Source organism: Falco punctatus, assembly GCF_963210335.1.
Source record: "Falco punctatus genome assembly, chromosome: 9".
NCBI lineage: Eukaryota > Metazoa > Chordata > Aves > Falconiformes > Falconidae > Falco > Falco punctatus.
The window spans coordinates 32,595,208-32,614,195 of record NC_137589.1 but is presented as its reverse complement, the minus strand read 5'-3'; positions in this window follow the sequence as shown (position 1 = coordinate 32,614,195).

Sequence of the window (18,988 nt, the reverse complement as noted above, 5' to 3'; positions counted from 1 at the left end):
CGTATATTGAATGAGTGGCAACCCTGCCCTCGGACTACACTAAGCTCCCATCCACCCCACAGTGGCCACTGCTGGTTTATGCCCTTTCAGCAACATGCTGGATCATTCAGGGTTGGTCTTACATTGCGTTTCTCATTGCATTGCTTCACTCCAATTAGAAAAAAACAGTAGCTGTGTACAATGAGAAGCATCTGGGCAAACATAATGTGCAACTCCTTAAAGAAAATTGCTTGCCTGGGTTGGAGGTGAGGGAGATGCCACTGACCTTGGTCTGTATTCCTTTAAAGATATGAGGTCATCAAATATATAGGTTTGCTTCAGGTACTAGCAGTAAAAAAAGAGACATTCTTCCAGAGCTATGAAATGCATTTAGCAAGAGACTAAGCAGCACATCAGACCTTGAAATATGTGGTCTAGCAAGTGTCTTAAGGATATTTGGCCCGCACAGAAAACATTCAGTCATCCTAATCTTCAAGGATCGAGGATAATGACTGTCAACATGTTGAGGAAAATTGCAGAGCGAATTGAGCCCATCCTTCTACCTTCTGCCTTGGTTGGACAGAAAACTGCTATTAAGAAGAGTCAGAGAGGCAAACGATAACTCCAGTAAAGGGTCCTTGCCACTGAGTTCTAACCTGAGATACATCTTTACTAGATGGTGTTTTGCTTTGCCAGACCAAGGGTTGAATCCAAATCAGCAATAATGAAAACATTTCTAAAAATATGCAATCGTTATTGCTATCCTGGAAACTCTTTTACTATCCTGTTATGATTAATTGAAATGCTTATCTAACACTCGTGATATACCTGCTTTAACCTTTTAATTCCCTCACTTTGCATTTGTTTCTTGATCTTGGGATGCATAAGTGAGGCAAAGGATTAAGAAATGCTGTTATTCTGGGCAGCAAAAGCTTTCACCTCTTCTTTCCTCCTCTCTACCAAACTGTAGGCAGGTATGTAGAAGTTTTAAATGTGGATGAGGAGGACAGGGCACCTGCACATGCTACTTCATAGCTGCAGCATCTAACACAGAGAAAGCATATGTTGTGCCAAAAAGAGAACGATCTTCCAGAGCATAGCTCATTCATGTGTTTCAGTAAAGAAACACCGGTTTCTACAGCCAGTGGTACCCACATGACACAGAGACAACACATCGCTGGAGTGTCTCTGCTGTCCAGCCTGACCGCCTTGGGTGGCACTTTCAGGGAGGAAGGAAGGATAGAAGTAATAGGCAGCAGTCCGTGTGGAGACTTAGGATTAAAGGATCAGCATTTCTGGAAATGAAGACTATAGTGTATCTTTTTGCTATCAAGAAAGTAACTTTTTATTGGACAGCAAAGCAAATGCTTAGCTAGTATCCAGCTATGTCAGTTCAAATAGAAAAGAAATACTTACAACATCAGAGTGGAGGAATAAGTTAGCGCTTGGAATATTATGGCAAAATCCTCTTTTTGCTATCTTCCTTGGTAAAACACTTTTAATTTATACTGCAACTTTTTATACTCTCATTTTTTTTTATTATGTTTGTCTGTATTATGTATCTGCAAGGGGACTCAGAAGGGTTTGGCTGTGTTTGAACAGGGTTCATACTAATACAGAAGGTGAGCTAGCACTTTTTCTTGTCTGCTTCTAACATCTGAGCATATGAAATACACTGTTGTATTCCAGCACATTGCAGTGTTACCTTGATATAACACAGACTTTGGTTGTGGTGACCTGCTTACACATTGCCTCCAAGAGATGGAGCTAACAGTGTGGTATACTTTTGTCAGGAAAAACAATTGCAGTTGCACTTTTACTAATACCACAAATTTACGAGGAAGTTCTTTTCTGCTGTATGTTGGGTCTGCAACCAAAAGCTTTCACTGTTTTCTGAATGCAGAGTACCATGTTGCACAGATACTCTCAATTAAATATATGCATTGAACAGTTTTCTCCTTAAATATGGTACTTGTTCCTGCCATATGACTCTTTGGTAAGGCTTCTGTGAGATTGTCCATTTAATGGGTTTGTGCACTTAAAGATTGTTTCCTTTAGACTAAAGCAAGTGTTAAAAAAGCAATGCCAAACTGATTGTGCATTGTGATCTGGAACTGGTTTTCCCATGATTGCAAGTTATTAGTTTTCTGCATCTGTGGACATGAGTTAAGACACAGTAACCAGTCCACATGGATGCTCCTGGCACAGCCCAACTGCGAAGTGAGACAGTTTGAGTTCAGTTAGAGCAAATTTGTTTTGTCTCATAACTGGGATGAGCTAGAAGTCAGCATCCCAATTACTGTGTGCTGGCTGGAGGTGGGAACTTAAGATGGAATAGGCTGACTTGCAAAATTGTGAGTAGATTCTGTGGCTCCTTAAATAGAGCTCACTGAGGGCTGGTGCAATAACATAAAGAAAGGCGACGTAAGTCTGATGCTGGTCTAATCTACTTCTGGCTGAAGAGCCAGGTGGTGGTGTGAAATCATCAAAGCAAGTAACCATGCATAGCTATTGATTTTCTCTTTTTGATTTTCCCTTTTCTTTTCCCCCTCTGGTTCAATAGCTTCTTTGAATCTGCTCAGGGACAGTGTGACTTCATGGGGAAAGGGAACATGCCAAGCCAAGAGAAAACATGTACTGTAGAGATCAGTGCAGAACTCCCCAGGGTGTTATTAATTAAGTAAATGACTTGCAGGCCAGCAGCAAAAAGGTAAATTCTCAAGTCAGAGACGATGGGGGGAAAAAAAAGAAAGAAGAAAATCCCCATGTAGGAATGGATAATTGAAATTTTGCAACAGTCATATGAAAAACTGGATTCTAGATTAACTCCGAGGGCTGCAAGTTTGAAAAGCAGCTTCATATAGATAACAGCAGAATAAAAAGGTTCAACAATGGGAAGAAGAAAAAAGGTACCTTTCAGAAGGGGAGAAGTTGAAAGCTGCATACTGAAAAGGGAAGAGACTTGGGAGTTTAACTGAAGGTAAAAAATAAAGTAAAAAAATAAAAAGCCACCCTGTGTTCCGGTGCATTTCAGGATACCATGGGTATTCTAAATAGTCTTGTTTATGTAGTCTATGTAGTATAAATCAAAAAAGATAGTGTTATTGCTAGAAGGCTTGGGGAACAAGGACCTTGCTCACAGCAGAGTGTCCATTCATTTTGGTGACTAAAACTGAGAAAACATGTAATCATTGTGGAAGGGAAAGCAGTGCTGAGCAATCACAGATTATTCCTGATTTCTAAGATTCAACCACACTAAAAAGAGTAAAAAAAGTCAGACTTACTTATCCCTGCTAAAGATAAGAGCGAGCTCTATGGGGACCTACATGCTTCTGATAGAATCACCAAAGCAGCCTGGGAAAATGTGATCCAATTACATTATTTAAATAACCTGCAAGCGGGAACGTTTGGCTGGATGTGTGGAGGAAAGGAATTTCAAGTGAAAGCCCTGGATTTCAGACTTAATTGGCAAAATCAGAATATTAGGTTTTTATGGGAAGAGTCATAGAAACAAAGAGATCCAGAGAGTTCAAGAGTAAAAATGGACAAGTCTTTCTCAGTCTAATAAATTGTTTATAAAATGAAGACAACAGTGACCAGAAGGAGACTAACTGCAAGCACAAGCTTCCTTGCACCTCTCCATTCACATCTGACCTACACAAATTATGTTTCCTAAAGCTGAATGACTGGTTTTCGCTACTGTAGGATTCTGGAGATCAACTCCACAAGGGACAGTGGCTTAACATTTGTACTGCAATAGTTCATAAATGCTTTAATCCACTATTGGTCCCCGTGATGCCAGATAGTGCACAGAGCAGAAAACGATTTTTTTCTCTCCTAAAGGTTTTATGAGCCCAAAAATCTGAATTTATCTCAAAAGGAATTTGTTCCTGTATCTCAAATGATTCTGGTCAAGAACTAAGACTGAACTTCTCATATGTTTGGAGCATCATCCACTGCTTCTAAAATACCATGAGAACATAACAGAAATATTGTAAAATGGCTGCTAAATGCACAGACATCATGTCTGTCACAGGATCTGCAAATCTTTAAAAGCTGGGAGTATATAAACACAGAATACTTTCCTTATATTCTCTTCTTATACTTTGTTACAAAGGCCAGGTTGTTACTGGAAACACAACACTGTGCAAGATGATCCTATGCTCTGAACCAGTAAAGATTCTCTTGTGCTATGCATGTTGTAGACAAAGAAACTTCCTGATCATCTTGAACTCTCCAAGGTGGTGAGTTCTTAGTTCTTCCACAGTCCTTATCATGCCCTAAATCACCAGATGGTGCCAAATACAATGATACTTTTATCATTTCCCTGTTTTCATGGATAAAGAAACAGCTATGCTGTAAGAGGGGATTTTTTGTATGCTGCTTTAACATAAAATGTGTGAGCTTTGTAAGCACTTCAGTAGAAATTTGGTGCAGGCTTCAGTGTGGTTCTGCAGAACTCTGTAACTTACCTGCTTTAAGCTGTGTGGATTGCATTTGTGCTGGTTTTGGTGCAAAGGGAAATGGTATTCCAATAAGGAAGGAATGATGGGGGGGCACCCGATAATAGAAATGAAGATAATAGATGTTAATAGATGTGATAACTCAGGAAGCTGGTTAGTGGCCAAAAGTTCATCCCTAATGGTCTCCTGGTCTGTGATTTGCCCCTTTTATTTGTGAACGACTGAGGGAGAGTAAGGAGCTATGTTCCTAGGCTACAACTGGCTTACAGCTATCTTCCACCCGCTCACATGGCATCGTCTTTGGCGTATTTGCAGTACCCAGAGAGATCCTGACACTGGTGAGCCTTTCAGGACCATGTCAAATACCTGACCCCTTAAAAGCCAATATTTTTGATAACTTCTCTTAGGGAATGGCTAGAAAACCATCAGAGAGGAAAATTACCACAAGTCTGCTGTGATGTCTCAGCCAGAACTGAAGTCCAGCTAAAAACCTGAAAGGCTAAAGCTGAGATTTGAACCTCTGGTGCAGAACTACCACTTTTGCTGGTGCTAGTCTCCGTTTCAGCTCAGGTTTGTTTGAAACCAGTCCTTGCACACTTGGAGTGGGACCTGAATAGACATGCTCATCACTTGACGAATTATGCGTTTGGAACATATTGTGTGAGTTTTGCACTGTTTGTTACTTCATGTGATAAGTTTCCCCTTCAGTAATTTTTTTGTAGTAATTGCAGAGCAGTAGCAGAATATTTACTCTCCGAAGTATCAATAACAGCTTTCAGTTAGAAGTGGGATCTGTTCTGAAAATTTTGGTTTGACCACACATCCAAATATGAAACTTTTCAAAGTTTTGCAGTGTGTTTCTTGGTGTATCCGAATTCCCCATCTACCTAAATGTTTCCTGAAAAACAGGGCATACTTTATGGTGAAAATACAAAGACATCAGTGTTTTATTTTGCGCATAACTGCTCAGATCTGTGTGCAAGTCACTCTATTGCTAAGTACTCCTGGTGCTCTTTTCTCCAAAGATACAGCATTTATTTTTTCTTTTATTATTTCTTAATTGTATTTTTTGGTGGGGTTTTTTTGTTTGTTTGTTTGTTTGGGTTTTTTTCTTTTTTCTTATTTTTTGTGTGTGTGGACATCTATAGTTTGGTACAAGCGCAGAGGGAGTGGAGGATGGAAATGTAATCTGGAGGAAGCTGTGAGGGCATGAAGGGCCTGGTGAGAAGTGACTGGTATCATCTGTTGTTGTTGTTCCAAGCAGCCATAGCATAAGTGACTTGTGTTTCTTTTGAAAAAGTTCCTCTTCTCCCATCTGTTGGCCATATGGGTGAAAAACATGGTTTTCAGCATGCCCACACCTACTTGCTGGCCAACAATCTGTCCTGGCCTAAACACTGCTGCTTGCTGTGCCATAGCAAATTGTTCTTCTTAGGAACAACCAAGGGAATCTCTGCCTGCGAGGTGGGCTTTAGAAAAAGTCTGAGGAAAATGAGCATATGCATCAATCTATTTTGAGCCAGTGGGATTTTTTAGCCTGCCTCGCTGCTCTTTCAGGGGATAAAGTGAGGAATTGTGCTGGATTTTCAGCCAACTGGATCAGTTGAGAGTTTTCTGAAAAGTGTCAGTGAAAAGACTCAGTATAAACTATGCTGGCCACATTCTAATTAGAAACAACAAAAAATGGGTCATATTTTAGACTCCATCTCAGATTTTACACTGGATCCTGAAATGTTGATTTAGCATGCTAGAGAGGTTGCTTTTAGGTGGGAATTTGCCTTGTGTGTATACTTGGAGTCTTCTGATATGCTGTTGAGTACAGTGCTGGTGTCATCAGAGTGTTTTCTTCTTGGCTGAGCCAAAGTTGAAGCCCATGCTTGAGTACCATCAGAAGTCCCCTGCATACCAGGTTGGTCCATCAGTTAGCTCTCTACATATGCACACTGCACACCTAGGAAATGCCACTGGCAGAAACCTCACTGTAATAAGCACAATGCAGACATATGATCCAGAATCGTAATGAATTTCAGCAAATTCAGTGCTGGTCCTTCCCTCTTTCCATTTCACCAGGCAGAAGATGTACCTACTGAGAACAGGGTTTTCTGGAAGGGTGTGTGGCAATTCACATGGGGCAGAGACAACACCAAAGTCCCTAATTGTGTGCCTAATGAATAAATCTGAAGGCCTGATCAGAACATTATTCCTGTACAAGGAGGAAAGCATTTTTAAAAACTCCTCCCTGACTTGGTTGGGTTTTGCTCTTGAGGTTTGGACCTCAACCTAGTTTAGCAGTGGCAGTTTTCTCCTAAATATCAAATACTGTTTTTTCACATCTGATATTATTTGCTTGTTCCTTTCAATCCAGAGAAAAAGCATATTCCTATTTACAGGGGAAAAGCCTGCGCTTTCCTAACAGTGACTTTCTACAGTTGTCATCTATGGGTGTAATATTTTTGGATAAGTTGCTCTCTCAACACGATAATGTCATGGTGGCCTTCAGAAACATTACAGTCTTAAGTTCAGGACTCAGTAAATCATTCCATTCTTTATATTCTGCAAGTCAGTGGGAAAATGACCTCTAAGGTCCTGTGCATTCAAAAGCCACAAGGACTGAGAACAGAGTCTAAAATCTATAAATTTGATCATGCTTGGAACATGATCACCACAGCTTAAATAGGAGGTTTGGGACCCAGCAAAACCTTAACTGTCAGGCTGTTAGCTTGCTGCAAAAGCTGTTGGAGCCAGAAAAGGTTTCCAGAATGAAAAGTGGTTAGCAAAGAAGCAGCTTCTTCAGCTGGTGTCCAGTCTGAGAGTCTGAGTCTACTAATTCTCTCCCTGACTTTCTCCAGCTGTTTCTAGCTGTGTTTTGGAGTGTGTCTTCTTGCTGCACCCAGCAGGTACACTGCTGCTTTTTTTTAAGAGAAAGAAAAACAAAGTATCATTCTTAGATTTTGCATTATGCTCCTTGTGACATAAAATTACACATGGAGACAAGACCTGGAAGGCCCTGGATAGATAAGCAGTCTGAATCATTCGTTATTCTCTTAAGCACAGATGCAAACTGCAGGTGTCTGAATCCAGCAAAATATGCACTCATGTATACTCTAAATACAACTCTAAGTGGCTATAAAATGTTATACCAAGGAAGTATGGAATAATATATGAAATAGAATAACACTTTGGTGACTCTACTGAGTTTCAGGTAATAGTTTTACAGGGTTACATGAAATTTCTTGTGTGATTAGGAATATATCTATCGCTGTTGGACGCAAATATTTTGCTGAGCTTGTGTGCATGAAGTTGTTTTGCTCTCTTTTTTAGGGTGTGCAGAAGTCTGCTTTTTCAGGACAAAGGGAATGCTGCCTGTCTGCATTATTTCCTGTAAATCAAGAGTCTCTGCTTCCAGTCATCTTCCAACAATGTGGAGGCAGGTCAACACTTCAGATATGCCTGAATCTTCCTCTTAGACAGCAAGGTATCTTGAAAATCCCAACTATCAAAGGTGAGTGAAAGGATGATGTTCTGTTAGCTGAGCAAACCTTGATAACACTCTCCTGGTAATGACTTTCTGGGAGCTGTATCTTGGAATTGTTCCCTTGCCCTTTCTTTGTGTCCCTGTAGCAGAGCAAATAGATTGTCCTTAAAGCTCAACTTAGAACCAGGCAAGAGAAGAAGATGGGCAACACCACACTTTGGCATTGTCTCTTGGTCTGGGTTTTCATATAAAAAATCACCAGGCTTCTTTTTCTACGAGAAAAGTTATTGCTGTCAGAGTCCTGATGGTCTGTAGGCTAATATGACTGCATTGAGAGGTCAGAGAAAAATCCAAGTTTAACTTTGAAACCTGGTTTCAAAGAGAGAGGAAACAGGAGGCACAGGAGCTCTGGCCAGCAGTAGGGTTTTTTGCTCCGGTTACACTGCAGGCTGGTGTGTTCTTTACAAGGGAAAACATTTTTATAAGTTGTTAACTAACATTATGAACGTATTTTCTTTTGGTGGAATGAGTGTTTTTATTGCTGTTACTCCCTGATGCACAAACAAGACTCGCAAGGAAAAAAAAATCCCCTCATAATAAAACGGATTTATTAAACCGGGCCTATTTGCTTACGGACTGATGCTGAAATTAGAAAATGCCTTGTTCCCTCAGATAAACTGGTTCTGAGACATACCTTTTATTAAAACTTAATACCTACACAATCCTCTTTTGCAGTGGTACAAGAAAAAAAAAAAAGCACCAAACAAAGAAAGAATTTAAAGTGGTAGTAACTGTTGCTTGCACACTAGCTTATCACACTGACAGGAGGACTTTCATGGTAGAAGAATCAATTCATTGATGGTCATCTTTGATTACCTACCTTCAGTGTTTCTTTGAGGTCCTATGTCCTAGGGTGCTGTAATGTGGCTGAGATGTTCTGTGTGGCTGTACTGCGATATTCCCATTTAACATGTATAGTGCCAAACTAAGAAAACATTAAAAGTCTGTGAGTGTCCTGCTGAAAAAATTTGAAACGGGAGCTTTGGTATTGTTACCCCCTGCATGTTATGGCTGTTAAATAATAGGGAGGCTATATGACCTAGTGGTCTCCTAAAGCCTGGGAGACCTCTTCAGTTCTCTTCCTAGTCCTGCCACTTCTGCATGATCCTGAGCAAACCTGTCTATACTTTGTTTCTCCCTTGCACTTCTTGTGTGCCTGGTCTCTTCTGTACCACAGATTCTCTGAAGGCTAGAAATGAAATTTTTGTACAGCACTTTTCTTTCTTTATTCAGCTCTTAACTTATTTCATACCATTTTTTTTGCCTGGTGATTACTAACAAACTTAGATAATAGATCCTAATTTAGAAAGTCTTTGCAAGATGGAAGCTTTGGTCTTGTGTTGCGGGTGCTTCTAGTGGCATAGATAGCCTGTGGGTGTGTTTGGAGAAAGATCTGTGATTTATGAGCCCACTTTCATTCTTTGTAACTGTATAAGTTAGCATCTAGAATGGGTTGCACAGATGACAGCTGATGTGGCGTGGGTGCACAGGCAACCTGTGTTTATCGTATGCCTTTCTACCCCTAAAAGTTCAATGAAGTTGGAGATAACTGTTGTATATACTTCAGAGGCTTTCCAAATCTCTCCCCAAGCCATCTGATGGAAACTTAATACAGGTTAATAGGTGCTCTTGTCTTCCCAAAATCCAGATGCTTTCTTCTTGGGTTGCATGGGGTTAACTACTAGAGTCATCTCTTTAGTGAATGAGATACTGCAGGTCTCTGCAGGATGGCAGAGGTGTCACCCAGGGATGTTAAGGTGTTAGAGGGGCATCTGCAGAGTGAGAGGGTGAGGCTAAAAGCTGTCCTTCTCTTTGGAGAATGCCAGGGACACACTGTACCTTTGTTTAGGAGATGACAAAGACAACAGAGATTGCAAATGTTTGTGGTGCAGGTCAGCAATGACAGTCAGCTTATATTTGGCCTCTGTGTGCTTGAAGAAAACCCTGCAACAGTGCCACTGCATTGCCATTTCAGATGTGAACAGAAATTCAGCCTGCAGTTTCCTTTGCCCTCTCTTTCCTCAAGAGCTGCATCCTCATCCTCCAATCTTAGCTGCATTTCATTTCTCCAATTAGCTAAGCGCTTTGGGAAATGTATGCCTGAGTCAATGAAAGATTCCTGTTGTAATAGTGATCATGAATAACAGGATCAGATCCTCCGTTGGTCTCAAGCAGTATTGTTCCATCGCCATTGAAGAAATGGCACAAATTTAGGTACATCCTATTTCTCCCGAGGACTAGCATCAGTAATGGGTTTGTGGTCACTAAATGATGTCTTCCTGGCTCTGCTTTCCACTGGTCCTGTGGATATACATCCGTTTAGAAATTCAGCCCCCGTGAAATACCATATGCAAGGCAGCTGTTCACTGAATGGAAGATTATCTGGTTTGTTACAGGAATGCATATGTAAATCACTGTTGGGAAACACTATGTTAAAACTTATTGTTACCAAATCCTCCACATTCTGAATTGGAAACATTGTTAACTGAGGAGCTATTTTTCCTTGGCATTTTGTAAGAGGGTCCTAAAGACGTCAAGAGGAGGAAGGAAGTGGGTGTTGATGAATTCAATAACAATGAGCTGTTTTAGCTCTGGGAGGATTTTTGCTAAACATGGCTGGAGTTCTTTGCCATTCCAGGAGAAATTTGTGCATCATCTGAATAGGTTTTACTAATGGCCAGGACAGACTGTTCCTTTCTTGGAGAGCTCAGGCTCTGGGTCATTGCAGTGGGAGGTGATGGTAGTCAGTGTGGCACAGACTGAATGTGGGAGGTGAAAGCTCAGCAAAGAATAATGAGGGAAGGGCCAGACTGGTCTGCTGCTGTCATCTTATTCTGAGTAGCCAAGTGGCCTTTTTTCGGCTCAGCTATTATAGGAGCCCACGTTTTCTCTTAAAGCCTCTTACAAAGGATCCTGTACTGTCCTAAAAGGCTTGGTTTCCCCATGGCATGAGCTGCTTAGGAAAGAGATGCCTTTTCTCGCTTGTCTCCTATCTAGTTCCTTGGTAGATCACATATACTAACCTGTGTTTATACTTTTGCTTCCTTCTTGCTATGGGAAAGCATTAAGTTTCTCCTAAGAGTTTTGTTAAAATTTGAGAGTCTTTGACTAAGAGAACTCAGCGGGATAACCACCAGTTCAGCCAGTGCTGCTACATGATCAAAGTAGAATTTAAATAGAAATTCAGGGTGGCCAAGTTCAGTGTGTGGGATATCTTGAACTCTGGGTAGAAATCACATTTGCTTTTCCAGTCCTTATCCCACCCCCTTGCATTTCTAAGCACACCTTTCCCAGACCTGGAAAAAGAAAGATGTCTGGCCAGAAGATGGATAAGACCTCTCTCCAGGAGTCAGTCTGAAGTGTGCTTAGTGCCCTGCAGCCCTCTGGAACATGTATATAATCTCTGTGTTTCTCATGCATAACAACATAATTCTGAGTGTTTAATTAGGTGAACTATTTTTGTTGTGCTGTTTTAAATATTTGATGGCATAATATTGCTTATTCCATTTTTGTCCTTTGCATTACTGCATTTCTGTAGCATCCAGGTTTATTCTTCAGTTTTATGCATTAATTTTTGGTTTATTTTGTGGTTTTGTAATGTGACTTTCTCTCTTTGCCTGTCATGACATTTCAATTATTCATGATCACTACTATAACACAAGACATCTCATCTACCTGGATTGTTTTGACATTCCTCATGCTATATGTGCCTAAATCTTTCTAGATGTTGATGGAGCACAAGATCGGACAGCATCACAGGACTTTTAGTGTCACAGAACCTTCCTTGTTCCCGTGATCTTTTCTAAATTCAGATGATTTTAGGAAACTATTTTCTACATATCTTAAACAATTAACAACTATGAACTTCTAATGGCTGTTTTGGCTCACCTTCAGATTAAAAGCTAAACAGAATTGTCTTTTTTTAAGTGAAATTGTTTACTTGCCCTGAAGCAAAACCTTGACAAACTTTGTCTTTCTTTTGAGTTGGGGACTGAGTGTCCTGTAGTGCTCATGACAAGTATGTGCTTTCCAATGAAGAAAACAGGTGACAGGCTCCTCCATATATTCACGTCCTTCCCAATTCTGGTGGCATCTATCAGAAAGCAGTGTACAGAAAGCCCAGCGATACCTCTCTGCCATCTGGAAAGGCACAGTGATAAAATGTCAGTGTTGAGTCTTTATGTGCTTACGTGTGTTGTGCCACAGACGGTGACACCAGGTCTCTTCCAGGTAGAAATTCCCAGCAGAAGTGCCCTGAAACTGTGGGAATTTTGCTTGGGTAAATCATCTTTGAGTGAGAGCACAGGGGTGATGTGACAGCAGACATGATTTGTACTAAAGGTTTAACTCCAGCACTGCTCCTTACACCTCGCTGGCCCTTTTTAAGATCACTGACTGACTCCTTTTGATTTATGTAGCAGGCAGTATCTATTTTATTTATTTCTTCTCCACTTAGACATTGTGGCACTTTCTAAAAAATAACAGAGTGACTGGGTCAGGTGGAGGCATCTCGGGGGAAGGAAACATTGCTCCATCCCTCAGGAGAAAGGTGGTCACAGACTTCACGGCAGGGCAGGAAGCAGAGACCCCTTCGCGCAGCTGTGGAGCCAGGAGTGCCACTCAGCAGCAAGAAGTGGGCATGGGCACCCAGACAGATGTCAGTGGTTACAGAAGGAGAAACCTCCCAGGGAGCAGACAGGACTGCTGTGAGTTTGTTGTGCCCCAGAGAGACACTGAACTGACAGCAGCCACACCAGCCAATTGCTTTGACCTGCCCTCCAGTGTGTGAAACCTCCAGGCTGTTAAACTTTCTAATGCTTCTCTCTCTCATCAAGTCACTTTGAGTTGCCTCTTCTTTACAAAACTAATTGTTCTAGTAAGACCTGACTTCTTGGTTTGAAAGTATTTAGGTGAACCCATGAAGAAAAGAATGAGGTACATTAGCTGGCTGATGGGATGCTCTGTGGCTCCACTTGGTACTGAGGGGGTTTTGGGTAGGGGCGGTGAAAGGGGAGTTGGATGTTTCACTGGGGGGCTGCAGAATGCATCTGTGAGCTGCAGCTCTGCATGGGCAGACCACGGGATCCTGCCACAGTCATGGGGAATCGCAAAAAATATTCAGAAACTTTCTCACATGGATGACTCCTGTCTGCTTTTCTTAAAATGTGAATCATAAAGTCCTTCTTGAGATAGGTACCGGTCACCATAAATAATGTCAAGGGAGTGCAGGGAAATATTGAGATCGCTAGGCAAAGAAAAAGCAAACAGCCTGTCTAAATCATATGTAGTCCTGCCTGTCTTCAGATCCAGGTGATTTTTATTCAGTTAGAGATAGCAGAGGGGAAGTGGGGGGAGAGAGCACTAAGGAGATTTTGGCATGAATTTGAGTCATCTGTCTCTGGTTTCCAGCAGTGTGTTGTCCCAGATGCTACTTTATCACTTCTCTAAGAAAAAAAAACAAGGGCAGATCTCCTTTCCTCCCCTGCTTCCCTTAATTTTCAGCAACAGTTGCTGTGCTTGAATCCTGCTCCCATTTTTGTGACAGTGAAACGTCCTACCTCCTTCTGGCTAATTGGTGCTCTAGCAGCAGGAGATCATGTGTGGAGGCAGCAGAATTCCCTGCCTCCTCAGCATCTGTAGTCCGCTCACATATGAAGTTTAATTGTTATAAAAGTGAGTCTAATTAGCAATTGGTTGAAATACACACAGCGATATCAAAGCTTGTGTAGTTTCATGGTTTCACTTAAAGTTGCCAGCCTCTTAGAAACAATCATGAGGAACATGTTTAAAAGAAAAGCTCTTAAAAATGTATGTTAAAATTTCGGGGTTGGTAACGGTTGATATATTACTGAGACAAACACAGTGTTCTCTGAGAGGTTATCTCCCAAATGAAGTGTTCCATATTTCCAGCTTAACAAATACATGTGTGTATTCACACTGTCCAGAAACTTTTTTTTTTTTTTTAGTGTAGGTTCAAGAACTGCTTTTTAGAATCTTTCCTGTGTAATGTGTTCTTAGGATCCTGCAGATGCCGAGGGCTAACCAGGTAGGCCATCAGAGCAGCCAAGCAATCTCCCTCCTTTCTTCATTAAACTGCTTCTTCCTGTGCACCAGGCTGGGTGTTGTATGCAGAAGAAACTGGGAAATCCAAGGTTTCAGTCTGAAATCATATTTCACCTCTGATCTGTAACCCCCATAGCTACATCCACAGTGCACTGGGATCCACCAGGAATATCCTTTCAACCCCCTGTCACCTTTTCTTCTGTTAGTGGGGAAGGAGCCAGGACAGGGGACAAAGTGGATTCGAAAGCTGTGCTTGTGGGAACGGTTTATAGACAAGAAGATGGATGTCATCTAATCACCTTACAGCAAATTCCCGCCTATTTCATGCTGTGTTGTTCTCTTGCTGTCCTCTCTTGTTCATTCCCATTATCACCCAGGGCGTCCCTTTCCCCTTCTCCTGCTTGCCCTGCTCCTGAAACCCCAATCTGCATTCAGTAAATATAGGGCGAAATGAGTTCTCATCCACCCGACTGATGCTTTGAGTCTGAAATGAGAAAGCCTCTGTTGACGATGCAGTGCCCAATTTAAAGCAATATCACCTGTCAGTTTGATAAAAGGCATGGAGAAAATATCCCACCTCAGCCAAGGGAGGAAAAAAGTGTCATCTAAAATGAATGCTAACCTTAGGAAAAAAAATAATATATACACAAACAAATGGCTGAGAATTGTTTTTATGGTTCTATTTGCTGAGGCTAGTCCTCAAAACATAAATTACTGCTTATTTGTGACTCAAACAAAACAGCCAGGAACGAAGCTTGCAGTCCGGCAAAGATGGAAACTTGCTTGTGGTGATTTTTTATCACAGCCATTGAAACGTGCGGTGTGAAAGGTGTTTGCAGAACCTTGGGCTCAGCTGCCTTGGCCCTCTAATCTTTCTTTCTGCCAGAAAATGAGTCAGTGTATTTATCTTTTGTCCTTGCCCTCCTGAGCTTTTGCTCATGTTTCAGCCTATAGAAACACAAACAGTGTCCTGCTTGCTTGTTTGTTGTTTTGTGTTGTTGTTTTGGTTTTGGTTTTGTTGGTTTTGGTTTTGTTTTTAAATAAGCAACTTGCTTGATGCTTCAGCTCTTTGTTTCACTGCATGTTGTGCTGCAGCAGAGCTGCTTCAAGGAGAACAGATGTGGCTCTGGGCTTGGTGCTGTTGGTTTACGAGCACCCTTTTCACCTTCAGTTGCAGGCTGTGATACAAAAGGTTGTCTGTGGATGGCAAAATGGTGGTAAATGGTGAAGGTGATGTTGCATGGCAGGATGCCTGTCACACAGGTGAATCTCCTGGTCTGGTCCTAACTGACCTGTCCACTTAGTGGCCAAGGCAAAAAGAAGCACAAAATCCGCAAAAAGGTTCTGGGAGTTGACAGCTACAGCAGGGTTTAGCCAAGCCTCCACTAGTTGGCTTGGCCAGACTGTTGCAATGGAAGACAAAATATGTATAAGATATATGGAGAAGTATGTGGTGTTCTGCAGTATATGAAATCATCATCCAGGAGGTTGTCATCATCCTTGAGCTGGCTAAGAAAAAGATTGCAGTAGCTATTCATAAGAAAACATGTATTAATTGGAAAGTGAGACAGCGAATTTCATCCCAACAGATGACAAATAAATATGTTTTCACCTGAGAATGGTAAAGGATTAAATGGGCAAGGGATCCAGAACATGTGCCCTCTAAAGAAGGAATAATTCAATCTAGAGCAAGGTTAAATTTATTGGCAAGGCTGTGTTTTGGACTTAGGCACCAAAATAATTCTTATTACTATTTTGTTAGCTATTAGACTGCAGTGAGGGCAATCTAGAAGCTTTTACCTTATGAAATGGATCGGAAACTGGATAGAAAAAACTAGTTATATTTTAATGACATCTTTAGGAACATTCTGTAATCTGGAAACAGTACAGTTCTGTACATTCATTTAAATATCAGGAAAATGAAAAGACATTTTACTACTGAACCCTGTGGAAATTTTTCAAAGAATAGAAAAAATTATTAGACACCTACAATTAAGTGTGTTTTACCCTCCCAGAGTGGAAATAAGCATATAATTCTTCTTTCACAAGAATGCTGTAATGAAACAATTCTGTGACTTTGAGGTGCACTTTGGAGCCATCAGTGAAGAATCTTTCCCTGAGGTATCTAGCATAGAATTTGCATTTGGCCCAGGATAATTTAAGAACATGAGCAATATTGGGCTTATAAATTTATGGACACTATCAAGAGCTTATTTTTTGCTCTCTTTTGGTAGTCAAAATATAGTTTCCCATTGCCTCTTTACACCCTCTCAGGAGGGTGTAGAGATCATCAGCTTTATAATGAAAGTTTGATCCTTCAGGTAGTTCAGTGCAGGATTATCTAAAAGTTCACACATCATGCTACATGTAAACCAGCCAGACACTAGTTTCTGACTTCCAGTAATCCTTCTTAGTCTGGATTTACTGTCAGATGTGTTGCATTAATTGTCGTTGCAGAGTCTGCTCCAGAATTCACTGAAATTAGCAGGAGCCTTCTGAATTCAACGAGCTTTGAATCAGAACCTCTTTGTAGATACAATTAAGTTACATTAAACATTTTACTTTAGCTTTAGTGCCTAAGCCATTCTCACATTTGCCTCCAAATGGATCATGTGTTTTCTGTTCTAATTCCTCAAGAGTCAGGATTTTTAGATGAGATGAGGAGAAAGACCTGGGGGTATTGGTGGATGAGAAGCTCAATGTGACCTGGTAATATGCATTTTCAGTTCAGACAGCCATGTCCTGGGCTGCATCAAAAGCAGTATGGCCAACAGGTCAGGGGAGGTGATTCTCCCCCCTCTACTCTGCTCTCATGAGTACTTCTTATCTGGAGTACTGTGCTCAGCTCTGGAGCACCCAGCATAAGGACGGGGATCTGTTGGAGCAAGTCCAGAGAAGGGCTACAAAGATGATCAGAGGGCTGGAGCTCCTCTCCTGTGATGACAGGCTGAGAGAGCTAGGGTTATTCAGCCTGGAGAAGGCTCCAAGGAGACCATAGAGCAGCTCCCAGTACCTTAAGGGGCCTACAAGAAAGCTGGAGAGGGACTTCTTACAAGGGCATGTAGTGATAGGAAAAGGATTAATGGCTTTTAAATGAAAGAGGGTAGATTTAGATTACGTATTAGAAATAAATTATTCTCTGTGAGAGTGGTGAGGCAGTGGAACCGGCTGCCCAGAGAAGCTGTGGGTGCCCATCCCTGGCAGTGTTCAAGGCCAGGCTGGATGGGGCTTTGGGCAACCTGGTCTAGTGGAAGGTGTCCCTGCCTGTGGCAGGGGGGTTGGAGCTAGATGATCTGTAAGGTCCCTTCCAACTCAAACCATTCTATCATTTGGCCAGTAAGCAGGGGCAAATTTTTGCTGTTAAAGAAGTGTGGCAGCCTGAGGTTATGGCAACCTGAGGTGCTAAAAATCTGCTGCTGGAAAAGGCTGTTTAGACATCTGTGAGATGCTGGGCAATGTATCAAGTATCAGTAAAGCCCATATTAAGGTCAATAACACCTGTGAAGAAAGGCTGAAAGTCATGTAGCTCATGGGAATGCCTCACAAAGTAGGTTGCCTGGTGTGGGGAGGGACATGCGGAGCTGGGGAATCACAGGGAAGTGTTAAATATATTCATAGCACTCTCACCCTCAGGGTTTATGTTTTGCTCCAAAGCCAGTTTGAATCTGACTTCAGACGAAGGCTTTTACTCAGTCTGTAATGCATTGTGATATCCAGCAGGTAGAACTCATTGAGGAAAATAGCTCCCCAAGATGATATATAGAATCATTCAGTCACATCTCTGAGCTATTTAGGGGAAATTATCCATGGGATTGTATCATTAGTTTAAAAGCTGCCTCAATTGTTTTTCTGTCAGGATAATTTTAAGCCACGCAAGAGTATTAGTTGGAAAAACATATTTGAAAAGGAGTCTAACTCCTTCCATATCGCTCAAATCTGGTTTTCAGGTAATATTTTTCCTTTTCATTTGTAACCACTCTATTGAGGTGTGGAGGGCAGAGTTCTGGCTTTGAGGTGGCCAGTGACTTCCCCTCTGCATACATCCACCCTCTGTGAATCAGGTACTCGGCTCTCACAGGCTTATACTTCAGCCATTGGCCTTGTCTGCCCTTGCTACATCAAAAGGAACACAGCTTTGAAAATTTCCAACCATGATCCTAACTAATGGCAAAATCCACGAAATAACAAAATGCTAGCAAAGGAAAGACCTTGTTCACATTAATCAGTAATGTGAGCTGTTTCTGGGGCATTTTTTTTAATCAGAAGTCTCCAGAGTCAGAAAGGAAATTTAGACCAAATGACAAAACTACTCAAAACTAGAGATACTTAACAATAGATATGACTGTTGGAGCATTGACAAGTTGAGAATTAGTGGAAACACCAAGTTAGAAAGCAAATTAAACTTTCTCCTAGGGAAAAGTTCTGTACATCAAAGAGAAAACCCGAATTAATAATAATGGTAAATAGCAATGTGACCTGAAGACTGAAGGAAAGACAATGCAGGCAGACATGAAGGCATGAGGGGAATTCCCGTGTGACCTTTGGAAAGTCACTTTAGCTTCTAGCAATAAAATGAGGTAGCACGGCTCTGTTGTTCAACTGGAGTACAAGGGAAAAGATGTAATGGGCTTGAAGGGTATGAGTATATGAGTACTCTGATAGTAAATGCTTTCTGTTGCATCAGTGCAGCTTCTCTCTTTAGCCCCAGCCTGTTTACTGATCCTTTCATGACTCAGTAAACTCATGACTTTCTCCTTTGAAATTTGGATGCATGGTAAGATAACACAGCCAAACGTTCTGCCCTGGGATGGATGGACCTGGGCTGGCAGCTGCTATCAGAGCAGGCAGGCTGGGATGACAGAATTTACATGCTTGGTTAATAACAGTGATCTTGAGGCACGTGGCAGGACCAGTAACTTCAGCAATGTAAAAATATTTTGTAGTAACT